Source organism: Myotis daubentonii, chromosome 13, assembly GCF_963259705.1.
Source record: "Myotis daubentonii chromosome 13, mMyoDau2.1, whole genome shotgun sequence".
Classification (NCBI taxonomy): Eukaryota; Metazoa; Chordata; class Mammalia; order Chiroptera; family Vespertilionidae; genus Myotis; species Myotis daubentonii.
The window spans coordinates 26,174,579-26,189,426 of record NC_081852.1 but is presented as its reverse complement, the minus strand read 5'-3'; the positions used below and the strand labels follow the sequence as shown (position 1 = coordinate 26,189,426).

At 36.8% G+C, this 14,848-nt stretch overlaps 2 non-coding genes across 2 annotated transcripts; one reads left to right on the top strand and one right to left on the bottom strand.

Annotated features, from left to right (window-relative positions):
- Nucleotides 1-293: 293 nt before the first annotated feature.
- Nucleotides 294-486, bottom strand: LOC132215060 (U2 spliceosomal RNA). Its single transcript, XR_009448425.1, has one exon. It is a non-coding gene; the product is annotated as a U2 spliceosomal RNA (small nuclear RNA).
- Nucleotides 487-1,310: 824 nt separating this feature from the next.
- LOC132215045 (U11 spliceosomal RNA) lies at nucleotides 1,311-1,444 on the top strand. Its single transcript, XR_009448413.1, has one exon. It is a non-coding gene; the product is annotated as a U11 spliceosomal RNA (small nuclear RNA).
- Nucleotides 1,445-14,848: the final 13,404 nt, after the last annotated feature.

The following is a 14,848-nucleotide window of genomic DNA, read 5'->3' as shown; positions in this document are numbered from 1 at the left end:
CATATACATTGTAGTCTTTTTCACTGATGGATAGGATATTTCTCAGAATATAATAATACATTATCAACATCTAACATTTTTAGTAACAAGCTTTTAATATTTTCAAATCTCTAGTCAATGTCTAAATTTTCCTAAGTATTTCATTTTTATTTTTATGTTCAAATTGGTAAAATCAGAGCTTAATAAAAATGCCCATACTTTGAAGAGGACTTTTAAGTCAAATGTCTTTTAAACCATAATGTTTACTTCTCATCTTTTCCCCTTGCAATCTATTTGCTGCATATATTATGTCATTTAGTCTATAGATATTCCTAAATTTGGAAATGGGCTCACTGCATTCTCTGCTACCTTTAAAATATTCCAAATTCCCCCGAATTTCTTGCAAATGGAAGTTAGATCTAGGGACTTAATTGGATTAAGGTTTGGATTTTAAACTGATAAGAACAGATACTACACTTGATCTTAGCCAAAAGGCCGAGAAGCGATAAGGTTTGGATTTTAGGAAAACATACTTCATAGATGATCTTGAAAGGCATGTCTTTTTTGTTGTCTCTGTACTTGGGATATTGAAACGATGAGCCAGTTCAGTTGTTATCTGTTTGATTTATCCATTATGAATTTTCCTATTACTATATCACTTATAGTTTTAGCAGCCATTTATGGTTATTAACTATATCCATTGTTTTTGTAGAGGTTATAAGATAAAGATATTATAATTCTATTAATCATTCTTTGTCATATAGCTAACATTTTTATATTAACATATTTCTATTATATAATATTTGGTTATCCTGATGTACAGTTAAATCACAAAGGAAAGTGAGGGAAAATACTTAATTCTTATCCTTAGTTACCAATTTCATGAACTGACACCTCATTATGTTCCAAAGTTAATTATAGCTATTTTATCACTGTAACTGGGAACATAGAATTTTAATATATTTTCTGTTTCAAATCATGGAAACCTTGAGTGACTGGTAAATAAAATGCCCCAACACTGTAGAATTATCTTTTAAATGGCTCCTGAGTTGTGATCAATTTTCCACTGATTTTTGAAACATGTTTTCACAATATTTCAGGCTCCCAAATGTGGAAACATCAATTCCCTAAGGACTCTTATTTCAGAATTTTTACATGATGTGTCCTTTTTTTCATCTACTTCAAACTATTTTCCATCTTATTATGATGTTATCTTTGAAGTGACGTTCTTAATTTTTATGTATATGAGAATATTCTAACTCCCTTTTGGTTATTCTTTTCCACTTAATTGAAAGTTGCTAAGACATATACTCAATATCAGAGGTAGGTTAAAAAAGGGCTTCTGTCGTGAGTGGCACACGCATAGCAGCTTGATAGTTCTATGTGCAGAATCAACATCAAGAGATTTCGGAATCGTTAGTTTTTGGTACTTGGGCAGCTGGTAATCTTTGGTCCTGGTGCTTGCAAAAAAACAAAATCAGAGGTAGGTAAACTGTGGGCCATATCCAGCCTTATCCTATCTAATAAAGAGGGAATATGCTAATTGACCTTCATGCTGTTACAAAGATGGCAGCGCCCACAGCCAATAAGGAGGGAATATGCTAATTGACCTTCATGCTGTTACAAAGATGGCAGCTCCCACAGCCAATAAGGAGGGAATATGCTATTTGACTGCCACGGCCTCAAGGATGGGGGAGTCAAAAGCCACAAGATGGTGGTGCTCAGTCTCCTCAGACCCACCGGGGCAGCAGGTGCATGACAAGGTCAGGCCTGCCCCCAGGTGGGCCCAGCCACTCCGCACACCTGCCTCTGGAGTCCCCCAGTCCCCTAAGCCCCCTAGCCACCCAGGGCTGGCTGGAGGCACAGGCAAGCCTTGGATGGCAGCTGCCCAGCCTCCCAGGGCCACCCAAGGCTCAGGTAACCAGGGCCGGCCAAGGCTTGTGCTGCTGGCAGTGGCAGCAGCAGAGGTGTGATAGGGTGTCGCCTTCCCCTGATCTCCGGGTTGTCTCTTGCCCCTAGTGCTCCTGGACTGTGAGAGGGGGCAGTCTGGGCTGAGGGACCTCCCTCCAGTGCATGAATTTTCATGCACCAGGCCTTTAGTTTTTTATAAGTAAAGATTTTTTGGAACAGAGTCATGTTATTTAGTTCTTTATATTGTGTCTGGCTACTTTGACACTACAATGTCAGAGAACATATTGCCCAGAAAACCCAAGATGTTTGTACTCTGTCACTATGTAAAATGTTTGCTAGCTCTTTATCAATATGAATTCAAATCATTGAAGTGTATTGAGATGTGCTTTATGGTTCAGTATAGTTTCATCTTGAAAAACTGTTTCACACAGGATTGAAAAGAACGTGTACCCTGAAATTGCTGTGTGAAAATTTACAGTAGATACGCTAGTTCTTATTTGTTATTCTTTCAAAACTTTCATACGTAGTAATGTTTAACTACTTGTCAAAACTTTCATACGTAGTAATGTTTAACTACTTGTCAAAACTTTCATACGTAGTAATGTTTAACTACTTGTCAAAACTTTCATACGTAGTAATGTTTAACTACTTGTCAAAACTTTCATACGTAGTAATGTTTAACTACTTGTCTAATCAAGTATTGAGAGATATAAGGCTATGCTCGTAGTCATATGGCTGCTTATTTATCTATTTCTCTTTATTGTTTTGATTTAATATGTTTTCTGATTTTTGTATGTTTAGAAGTGATTCATTCATTTGTCAGTTATTTAACAACTATCAGAGATATTACAATTTGAACTTTTGACTTACAACAATCTAATATTAATTGGCACCTTTATGCTGCTGGGAAAATGCAAGGACCTTAGAGCACTTTGACTCTGTTTCCTCCCCTCCTTGTACATATATACTATTTTTCATTGCATTAATATGTCCAGATGTATTTTCAAAGACGATGTTTATTTATATTAACTGTATTTTCCATTCCATTTCTGTGCTTCTGACAGGGATCATTTCCTGAGGGTAACTTCTTATCTGAAGTTAACTTTTATAATTTCCTTTATGCAACTTTGCTGATTGTGAAACCTCTCGATTTTTAAATCAATATAACAATGTATTTGTTTTATTTTCATCATTGCAGGGTATTTTTTATCAATATAGAATTGTAAGATGGAAGTTATTTTTGTTTACTATATTAAAAATATCCTCTTATTGTATTCTGATTATGCTATTGCTTTTGAGAGGTGAACTGTCAGTTTAAATGTTGCTCATTTGATGATAATCTTTCCCCCCATTTTCCACACGCTTTTAAGATTGTGTGTGTTGGTGTGCATGTGTGTGCATTCATGTGTGTGAGTTTAGTTTTATGCAGTTAAACTGTGTTGTTTCTTGATGTGAATTTCTTTTTTTTATTCTCACATGAAATACATTGAACGTTTTGAAGTTTAGATCTCGTAACTGACACAAAGACATAAAAATCCCAACAGTTACATTATCGTAGTCATAGTTTCAATCCATGTGAATCATATTTTTCCTAAGTAATGAACAGCAAATCAGGAGACTATTATTTCATTTTATCTTAGAAAAGAAAGCAGTGGCTGTTGGTGATATGGTTAAGTCCATAACACTGAACACTCATTATTACATTTTTGTTTTACCTGGCAGAAAGGAATTCATGTATCAAAAATAAGTTTTACTTTTAAGAATTCCAATCTCCCAGAAGAGAATGACCTCCAGTGCTGGGCTGAACTTGAAAAAATTGTCATCTAGGGATTAACTGTAGAGATGCTTTCTTCTAAAAAGAAGTACAAGCTTAATGGTGGTAACACAAGTGTTCAGTAATTAAGGTATTTATATATTTTAAAAAGAAAAACTAATTACAAATATCTTACTGTGGAAGCATATTTGAATTACAGAGTTTCCTAAGTAGAAAGTTGAATATAATATCCTGCCAAAAGAAACTTTTTAAAATTCTTATGCAGCCCTGGCCAGTTTTGCTCAGTGGCTAGAGTGTCTGCCCTCGGACCGAAGGGTCATAGGTTTGATTCCTGTCAAGGCTGGATCCCAGGGCTGGTCAAGACACGTGTGGGAGGCAACCAATCAATGTACTCAACCGTATCAGTGTTTCCCTCTGTCTCTCCCCATCCCTTCCACTCTTTCTAAAAATCAATGGAAAAGAATATCCTTGGGCGAGAATTAACAAAAAAGATAATAATAGCAACTCTTATGCGATATTAGATAAACCTGACATAAGCTTGAAGCCACACCATTGTAACATTTTTTAAAAAAATATATTTTATTGAATTTTTACAGAGAGGAAGGGAGAGAGATAGAGAGTTAGAAACATCGATCAGCGGCCTCCTGCACATCTCCTACTGGGGATGTGCCCGCAACCCAGGTACATGCCCTTGACCGGAATCGAACCCGGGACCCTTCAGTCCACAGGCCAACGCTCTATCCATTGAGCCAGACAGGTTTTGGCATTGTAACTTTTTTAACATTTAGAATTTTTATTTCATAGTAAGGTGTTTGGAGGTTATTTCTCAGTGGCTGGGAGTTCTTAAAGTCATTAGAGGACTGAAGTAACTGTGTTTCATGAAAACCACACTGAAATTGTTGCAAAGGATGAATGGGAAGATGGATGTCAAGATATTCCTCGATAATAGCAAATATGTCTTGGCTGATTCAATTGTGTTGTAGAACTACCTGATTATCCAGAGTGTGAGGACTCACAGCTACCTCAGATTGACAGGTTATGATTATTCTGATTTTCTCCAGAGGGAAAAAGATAACATTTTGATTATGTTATAATCTCTCTCTTTAAACATTCTCATGAAAAGTAGAATTTCATTTCTAATTTGTAGAATATTCTACATCTTTGTTACTCCTTCCTTGGGGTGGTAGAAATCAGTTAACATTGTGAGTTCTGCAATATGACCAGTGACTTCCCTCCATGTTGTTAGCCTCTCTGGCATCTCCATGGAATCAGTTAGAAGCATACACCTGTGGCTTTCAGCTTCCCATCACATTTAGGTGGTATTGAATACTGATTTGAGGCAAATTACAGTCTGAAAAGGAAACTCATCTCTGTCCTGTCTAGGGAGTCACATAGACAATGCATAGATGGGGAAAAACATGATTTCCTAGCAATTTAAGGATCTAACTTATCTCAATTCCCTTTGATGAGTATATCAGTTAGTCAATGTCTGCTCTGATCTCCTGAGTGGTCCAAAGAATGGTTGTAATATTCTAAAAATATGTCCCTAGATGAATCTGTCTCAGTAAAAATAACATTCTGAAAAGTTGTGCCTGCCATTAATGCTAGAGAAACCCACACCTGTGTGGAATATGCTCATTTATTCCTTTCAGAAAGAGACGGGGGGGGGTGTTGAATTTGAAACATAAGATTTCCAGGAAATGGAGATTCAGGATGAACTCTGTATACAGGTCCATAAGAACATCTAGCCGGAATGTATATTTTGGGCTTTAGGGTTCTTAAAAGCTCATGGAAGAAGAGTGGGTGTGGTTACTAGAGGGGAAACCCTGTTGAGTTTTTATTCAAAGTAATCAGGAATTGATAATATAAATAAATATACCAATGAAAGTTTAAATACATGAAGTTTATGAATTTAACAAATAAATAAGCTGTTTTTGTTGTATCCCTATGATAATAATGAAGCTTAATCCTAAAGAAATATAATTTAGTGATGTTGTCTCTTTCTCTATTTTTGTATTTTTCTGTCACTGTCTCTCTGTCTCTATGTCTAGTCTAATTTCTGTAAAGTAGAACTCAGAAATTGTCACTACTTTATTTCCTTTGCCTCATTATTTATATCTGCATAATTATACACATATGAAAATAATTCTGTACTACAGTATATCTATCACTTAACGTATGACCAACATTTAAGGAGGTCATACTATGTCTGGTACTATTCTAAGCATTTTGCATGATTAACTCAATAACTCCTCAAAATGACTGTTGACAGTAGAGTATCTTATTCCAGCAGTGAAAATAATAAATGTACTAATTAACAAAGATAGAAAATGGTAGAGATGGAATTCAAAAATGGGGTTTTCTTCTAGAACAGACACTCTTGACTGATAGATTATTTTGCTTTTCTATTAGATGCTATGTATTTTCTCACATAGTAAAATATATTTTGCTGTTAGCTGCTGGTAAGGGTTGACAATAGTTATTATTTATTAATGATAGTAGGGATAAATTTAACATTAGCTCCTGTTAGTGTATGCCTATAAGTTTGGGTGTTTGTTTGTTTTTTAACCTCTTTTTCAATAGAAAAAAAAAACAGGATAAAAATGTCATTTTTTTCTTTCACAATGAATTTGGTTGTTAGAACTGGTCACTTGGGATGCTTTTTTGCACCATGAAGTTCATCTTATAAATTTGAAAGAAAAAAAAATCTGTAAAAGTTCTTAGGTAAACTAAGAGCATATTGCCTTCAAGTTGCCTTTTTATTATAAAGGGCATTTATCAACATGAAGCAACCTTATCTGTGAGGGGAAATTAAATTCAAAGACTACAGTCATTTTAATGGCAATCTTTACAAATGAATCTGCTATTAAAGGCATTATCTTTGGGCGTGAGGAATACAGTATTTCAAAATGAGAAAGCCGACTATGTTTTCTTACTTTTAGAAAATTCTAACTTGACTATCTCCATGTTCAATAAATAAGCTGTGCTTAGCAAAAAATATTTAAAAGATCATTTAAAAAATCACACTGATCTTTCACAAGCTAAAAATGTTTTGTTGAATATTTTATCAACCATAACATACTAAATTCACACTAGTGATTTTCTTACACAATTCTCATTTAGACTATATCAGTTTGCTTGAGTAGATACTTGGACCTTTTATTTCTCAAACTGTTCTGTTCTAATTGGGCAAAAATTCATAACGTATTTTCATAAGAAAGAAAGAAACATATAAATGTGATTTGTATTTTTTTCTCCACTTGTTCTTATGATATGTATATTTATCTCAAAATAGAGAACAAATGGATATATAAACATATCCTATCTAATAAAAGGGAAAAATGGTAATTGGCGTACGACGATACCCTTTTCATTGGCTAATCAGGGCTATATGCAAATTAACTGCCAACTATGATTGGCAGTTAACTGCCAACTAAGATTGGCAGTTAACTGCCAACAAGATGTGGTTAATTTGCATATGTAGGCACAATGCAGGGAGGCGAAAGGGAAAGCAGGAAGAAGCCCCCTGCCACTGACAGTGATCAGAAACCCAGCGGGGAGCTAAGAGCTGGAGGGCAGGGCAAAGGCGGCCCTGGGGCCGCCTTTGCCCTGCCCCCTAGCCATGATCGGAGAATCAGGCGCCTTTGCCGCCCTGGCCAGTGATAGCAGGAAGTAGGGGTGGAGCCAGCGATGGGAGCTGGGCACAGTCAAAGCTGGCAGTCCCGGGAGCTAGGGGTCCCTTGCCTGGGCCTAAAGCGGAGCCCACGATCAAGGGGCCGCTGCAGCTGCGGGTCCCCACTGCCCAGGCCGGACGCCTAGGCCAGAGGCATCAGGCCTGGGCAAGGGGCCGATCCGGTGATTGGTGATCGGAGGGTGATGAGGGTCAACTCCTCTGGCCGAGGCATCAGGCCTGGGTGGGGGGCGGAGCCGGGGATTGGGGGGATATGATGGTCCCCTTGCCCAGGCCTGAAGCCTGGGTCAGAGGCGTCAGACTTGGGCGGGGGGTGGAGCAAGCGATCAGAGGGAGATGGGGGTCCCCTGCCCAGGCATGATTCCTGGGCCAGAGGCCTCAGGCCTGGGCGGGGGCCAGAGCCAGTGATCGGGGGGAGATGGGAGTCCCCTGTCCAAGCCTGACACCTCTGGCGGAGGCGTCAGGCCTGGGCAAGGGGCCGATCAGGCGATCGGACGGTGATGGGGGTCTATGCCTCTGGCGGAGGCGTCAGGCCTGGGCAAGGGGCCGATCAGGCGATTGGAGGGTGATGGGGGTCTATGCCTCTGGCGGAGGCGTCAGGCCTGGGCAAGGGGCCGATCAGGCGATCGGACGGTGATGGGGGTCTATGCCTCTGGCGGAGGCGTCAGGCCTGGGCAAGGGGCCGATCAGGCGATCGGAGGGTGATGGGGGTCAACGCCTGAGGGCTCCCAGTATGTGAGAGGGGGCAGGCTGGGCTGAGGGACACTCCCCTCCCCACACACACCCAGTGCACGAATTTCGTGCACCGGGCCCCTAGTATGTATATATATATATATATATATATATATATATATATATATATGACACTTGAAGTCATGAATTTGTAATTTTGCTATAAAATTCCTAAGAATTGTCCCATAAGACATTGATTTAGTTGTTGTTTGCATATTTTCTATATATTCATTCTTCTTTGGAGGAGAAGTTGTTTTATACTAATGAATAGTTCATCTTTTAAAATTATTGTACAATATATATTTATGAGCATAAAATATAAATACTCTAAAATTAGAGAAATTTTTAAAAAATGTATGTAAATGATTTTCTATTAAAATAGTTTTAAATGTTTTATTGAATATCTAGTTTAAATTTAAATGTATAATACATTTAGTTGAATAATTAGTAACACCTAGTTTGCCATTATAAAGCAATTCTTAAATAAAATAAATAATGATAGTTATTTTTAATTATCCAGTTTGATATTTAATAAATGTCCTAATATTTTTTAAGGGAGATGGTGAATTTTTATACTACTTAAAAATATGAGCTCTGAGGTTTATAATGATTACTGAATTATAGAGTTGGTACTTTAGAGTTACATAAATTTTAGATAACCAAACTCCAACAGTACTTCCCAGTGTTTCACTACATCACAATTTTGCAATTAGGTAATTTGGTCAGGCATATGGGCCATCTGTTGCATTGACTACAAGTTACATAATCTGCTTGAACCATTTTTTTATTATACATAGTTTGCCTCACTTATTTAATTACAACGTGCTTCCAGATTTTGTTTTTGCAATATGTTTAGTTTACTCAATAAAATTATGTCCATATTGCATTCCTTAGTCATCGAGTAGTAGCCAACATTTCTTGTTGAGTAATGTCTGCTTTGCCTACCATTAGTAGTAGAATGATAGCACTGAATTATTTCTGTTTATGCAAAACTTATTATGTGCTTATTGTCAATAAGAAATGTATTTATTTTAATAAAATTGATCAAGTTTTCCTTCTTTCCTTGTACATGAAATTTTAATATCCTGTGAATATTAGCATTATTTTCTTGTTTATTTTCTAGGACATTTTTAAATTGAAAATATTAGAGAATGTAGAATTCTGTCTCTCATAGAAAGTTATATCTGTCCTGATATCTGACAATTCTTTGAAATTATAACTGATCTTTCATCTTTATCTTTTCTTTATATATTCTCACCAGAGAGATCTTTCAGATAATTCCTCTGATATACGTTGGTTCCTATTTTCTAATTTTCCATAAAGAGTTGAGGCTATCATCTTCTTGCTTTTCTCACTTGAATAGATTTATATACTCAGGAAAATGAATCATCATAGTTTCTCTTATATGGTACCAGCACATTTTTTCTAAAAGTTCTATAAGTTAAAGCATTTCACATTTCATGCAAAAAAATTTAATCATTCAACTATTTCTCTAGATGTTCCATTATATATTATCCAATAAAGTGTTCTTTAATTTTTTAAAAAATTTATGGTTTTATTTATTTTTTAGAGAGAGAGAAAGGGAGAGGGAGAGGAAACATGGATCAGCTGCCTCCTGCATGCCCCCCAGCTGCATGGCCTCCACTGGGATCCAGCCTGCAACCCCTCCTGGAATTGAACCTGTGAGCTCTAGGTGCATGGAACAATGCTTAACCAACTAAGCCGTGCATGCCAGGGCATTCTTTATCTTTTAACATGTCTTCTGAATCCATTAAAATCCGAGGAGCACATCTCAGTAATAATAGAATTTATCTATTTTGATGTACTATATTGCTTAAATTTAAATATGTGTTTAAAATATTTGGAACAAAACCTGGCCTTTTAACGTTTTGCCCACAGCAAACCAAACTACTTATTATTGTTTATAATTTTTGTTTGCTTTTGTATAATTAATTGACAGAATTCTACTATGTCAGGAATTAGTTTGTCATATTTGGAATTTGGATTATGTTTACTTCCAATTCTTAAAACATCAATAAGATACCTCTGCTTCATAACACTTTTGCTAAGAAAAACTCAAAAGCTGGATAAAATAATAATTTAGCAAAACACCAGGTTGAAGTCATTTAGGAGTGACATCTTAGCAGAAAAGATATGAGGTTTCGAGATCACAGAGAGAAAATAAAGCACATCCACGTTAGGTCAACTAGATATTTTCTGATGCTTTTCTCATCCCAGCATGTATTAATTCCTACGCCACATTTGGCAAGAGATATACATTTATTTATTGCATACTTTTTCTCTATGATTTGGTTGTATAGAAATAACATAAAATTATTAATCCCATTAGTTATTCCTCTGAATAGATTGTGTACTAAAATTAATCATATTTATAAGTGTATTTAATATATATATATATATATATATATATATATATATATATATATATATACACACATATATATAATTCATTTGAGAGAGAGAGAGAAAAGCATCTATGTGAGACAGACACATCGATTGGTTGTCTCCTATACTTGCCCTGACCTGAGATGGAACCTGAAACCTAGGTATGTGCCCTGGCTGGGATTTGAACCTGCAACCTTTTGGTTTATGGGATGATGCTCCAACCAACTGAACCACCCTGCCAGGGCAAGATAAATCATATTTAATTTTATTATTCTTTTGGCCCTTCAGCAGCATGATGAGTAGCTGCCTTATGTGATAGGTGATTTTTGAAATGCATCAGAATTTCTGCACATTTTTCATTCATCTCACATTGAAGGGTTGTTTTAGTAGATTTTTAACAATACAGCGTCTACTTTTACAAGTCTTTGTACCACCTTTTATTAATTGACAAGCACAGAGGCATGTTCAATAATGTAGAGTTTAGTTACCAGGACTGGGGCTTAAATTATAGCTGTTTAATTTATTAGCTTTGTTTTAGTCTTTGCATTTATATGTAGGACAATTATGTTTTATACTTAGATAATTGTTGCATTAATACAACATTGCATAGAGAGCAAACTGAAAATTTGTTCAAAATCATGTTATTTTTACTATTAAAACCTGTATTGGAAAGGTGTTAATATATATGATATCAAGGAAGAAATTTTCAGTTATGATGAGAAATTTTAAAATGTATTTTTATGTGTGAAACATTTTTTACTCATTTTACTCTAATTTTAAGGAAAATGAGCAAATATTTATTACTACTTAGCTATAAGAAACAATCACTATACAAATCCAAGGGCACATACCTCAGTTGTAGTCTCCCTATCTATCTCTCTCTCTCTCTTTCTCTCCCTCCCTTCCTTCCTTCTTTCCACTCTCTCTAAAAATCAATGGAAAAATATCCTTGAGTGAGGATTATCTGAAAAAAAAAAAAAGACACTAAGACAGTCCTTTATCAAAAATTACTTTACAGTTAATGGAAATGAAACTATTTCTTACGTTCTAAAAACATCATATATTTTTGCCTGACAGATAATAAAACTACAGAAAGTAGATATAATAAAGCGTAAAACCCCAAAAACTGCACATCCATCTGTAATTAATAATTAGACTTGAGTTTATATTTGCCTTTTATAGGTTATGTAGTCTTGGTTAAATTACCCAACTTAACTTGCATTATTATAAAACTAGAGGCCCGATGCACGAAATTCATGCGAGAGTAGGCCTTCCTGCTCCTGGCTGCCGGCACCAGCTTCCCTCTGGCACCCAGGACCCAGGCTTCCCTCGCATCCCTGGCTTTGTCTGGAAGGTCCTCTGGTCTAATTAGCATGTTGTGCTTTTATTATTATAGATGAGGTTGATAACATCCTGCTAATATCTTGTGCCTGATAAATATAAAACATTCAATAAATATTAACTATAATAGTACAAAAATATATTTTCTTCTTAATCATTAATTCTAGGCACTATTTTTAAAGAGTTGAAAGGTAATACTTTTAAAATACTGTACTCTTTTAAGCATTAAGTGGATATTTATAAAAAAAAAAACAAAACCAGTTGATCTTGCCTGGCTGGTGTAAGCATCAACCCATGAACCAAGAGGTCCCAAGTTTGATTCCTACTCAGGGTACATGCCTGGGATGTGGCCTCTATCCCCAGTAGGGGGTGCACAGGAGACAGCCAATTAATGATTCTCTTTCATCATTAATGTTTCTATCTCTTTCTCCTTTTCACTTCCTCTCTCTCTCAAAAAATCAATAGAAACATTTTTTAATCAATTTTTTAAAAATTTCAACTAACGTATAAGAAACATGTATTTTAGATTTATAAACAATTTGCACTTAGAATATAATATAGAGACCTTCTAATCTCTCTCATTTTACGCATAACATAACTGAGATGTTTAGACATTAAATGTATTTTAGAGAATCACCAAGACTATTCCTGACAAGTCTACAATTAAATCTCACATTACCTTGTTTCTGTTCTGCATTTTGGCTTTGTAGCTAACTGTCTCTTTTAATTTATTATAAGCACTAGGAAAGGAATTGAGCTAAAGCTTTGTGATCAATAATGCCTTAATATTCACTCTAAGAAAATTTCAGTTATGGTAGAACTTCCTATTATCATTTCAGCTTAAATTTTTTAAACTTTATTTCAAAGTTTTTATTTACTATGTCCAATGTATATGTTTTGTTAATTTTTGCTGTATCCATTTAATGTTTATTTAAACGGGGACATAATATTCTCAAATATTTTAATGCTTCTTTTGTCAGAAAAGCTAATATTAAGCTGAAATGTTTTTCAAAGTATATCTTACTTTCTGTAGCATAATATCATGGAGAATATCTGGTTTAAAATGACTAATTAAAAACAAGCATGTATTTTTACCACTTCCTGTAAAATGACCATAAAGTTATATATATATTGGTTAGGAGCTGACATTACATGAAGGATTTCCACTGAACTTTGGAAGGTGAAAAATGAGAAAATACATGGGCAGGTAGAATGATCTAGGAGAGGAAAAACTCAACAAGAAGTGAGCTGTTTGCATCACTACCCACCCCCCAAAAACTCTTCAGTGAGTAATACCAAATATATTAAAAGATAGTAGCGAGATGGGGATGAAAGCAGGAGGATTAGTTTAAATTCTATCCAAGGAACAGAAATATTTTCTATATCCTCTTCCCCAGTTTTTATTTTTCACAGACTGGTAAACACTCGTCACCTAGCAGGTGGCAAGAAACTAGCAGGAAGCAAAGAGGCTCTGCTTCCAAAACCCAGGGACACACACACAATAAAAATGCAGACTAGCTCAGCTTCTAAATGCTGTCATTGAGACAAATTCTCCTCCAGGCCCATCTTTCCCTTAGTCCTGGGTATGAAAATCTCATCTGAGATTTTAATAAGATTGGACAGGCAGTTATAGTTGGCAGGTGAAACATGTGCTTTCATAATGGAATAATCTTGCATTAGCATTTACAGTGATTTGATATTACTTAAACAATTCAGGCAATAAACCAAAAAGCTCATGAAATTGGAAAGTTTCACTAACGATCTCATATTTGGTTTTCTGTGCTCTAGATTGGTGATTGGATCCAACTTTTGGTTTAATTTGAGCATCCTTGGATTCTGGCTTAGAAGAGGCTATGAATTTAGATTATCCTATATAATAAGAGCCTAATATGCTAAGTGTCCGGTCGACTGGTCGGCGTTCAGCCAATCAAAGCGTAATATGGTAATGATATGCTAAGGCTGCTCATTATGATGTGCACTGACCACCAGGGGGCAGACATTCAACTGGTCGACCTATCACTATGACATGCACTGACCATCAGGGGGCAGACACTCTGACCAGTAGGTTAGCTTGCTGCTGGGGTTCGGCTGATCAGGACTGAGCAAGACAGGCCAGACACAACCTGGAGCCTTCCCATGGTCCCTCCCCGGCTGGCCAACTTCCCGCATCTCTCCCTGGCCCTGATCATGTACCAGTGGGGTCCCTCGGCCTGGTCTGCACCCTCTTGCAATCTGGGACCCCTCGGGGGATGTCAGAGAACGGGTTTAAGCTTGATCCCACAGATCAGGCTTAGGGACCCTACTGGTGCACCAATTCGTGCATTAGGCCTCTAGTATATGATAAATATTTGTCCATGTTGAAGTATTTAGAGATGAACTCTGCAAAGACTAAAATACCATTGCACCTTTGCTGTTTCATCAATACAGTCAGTAATATATATATATATATATGCCTAAGCGCCCATTACAACGGAATGACCAGATGCAGGAGCAGCCTCCTGGTGGTCAGTGCACTCCCACAGGGGAGTGCCACTTAGCCAGAAACACAGCTCATGGCTGGCAAGCGCAGCTGGGGCAGCGGGAGTCTCTCCCAACTCCGCAGCACTACGGAGCAGCAGGTGTAGCGGGCCGGGATGAGCATGAGCAGTGTGGAGCCTGGCCCTGATTCAGGCTCCTCCCTGGCTGCCAGCCACTTGGCGCACTGCTACATCCCTCAGGGCGTCCAAGATTGTGGGTGACTATGTCATAGCTTATAAACTGCTACATCCCACACACTGTGAAAGAGGGAAGGTGGCTTCTGCAGTATTTGAAAAAGAGATCTGTGGCTGCTTAATACTAATTCATCAGAAGAATCTCCTAACTGTCCACATCCTGTTTATTCTACATGGGGATGAGCATGCATTCCTATATATTGTGAACAGTCTCTTAGATTTAAAAATTAAAACCTGGCAAGACTATTCTAACACAAAAAAAACAGGATGATGCAGCGATGACATGTATGGACTCTGGCTTGC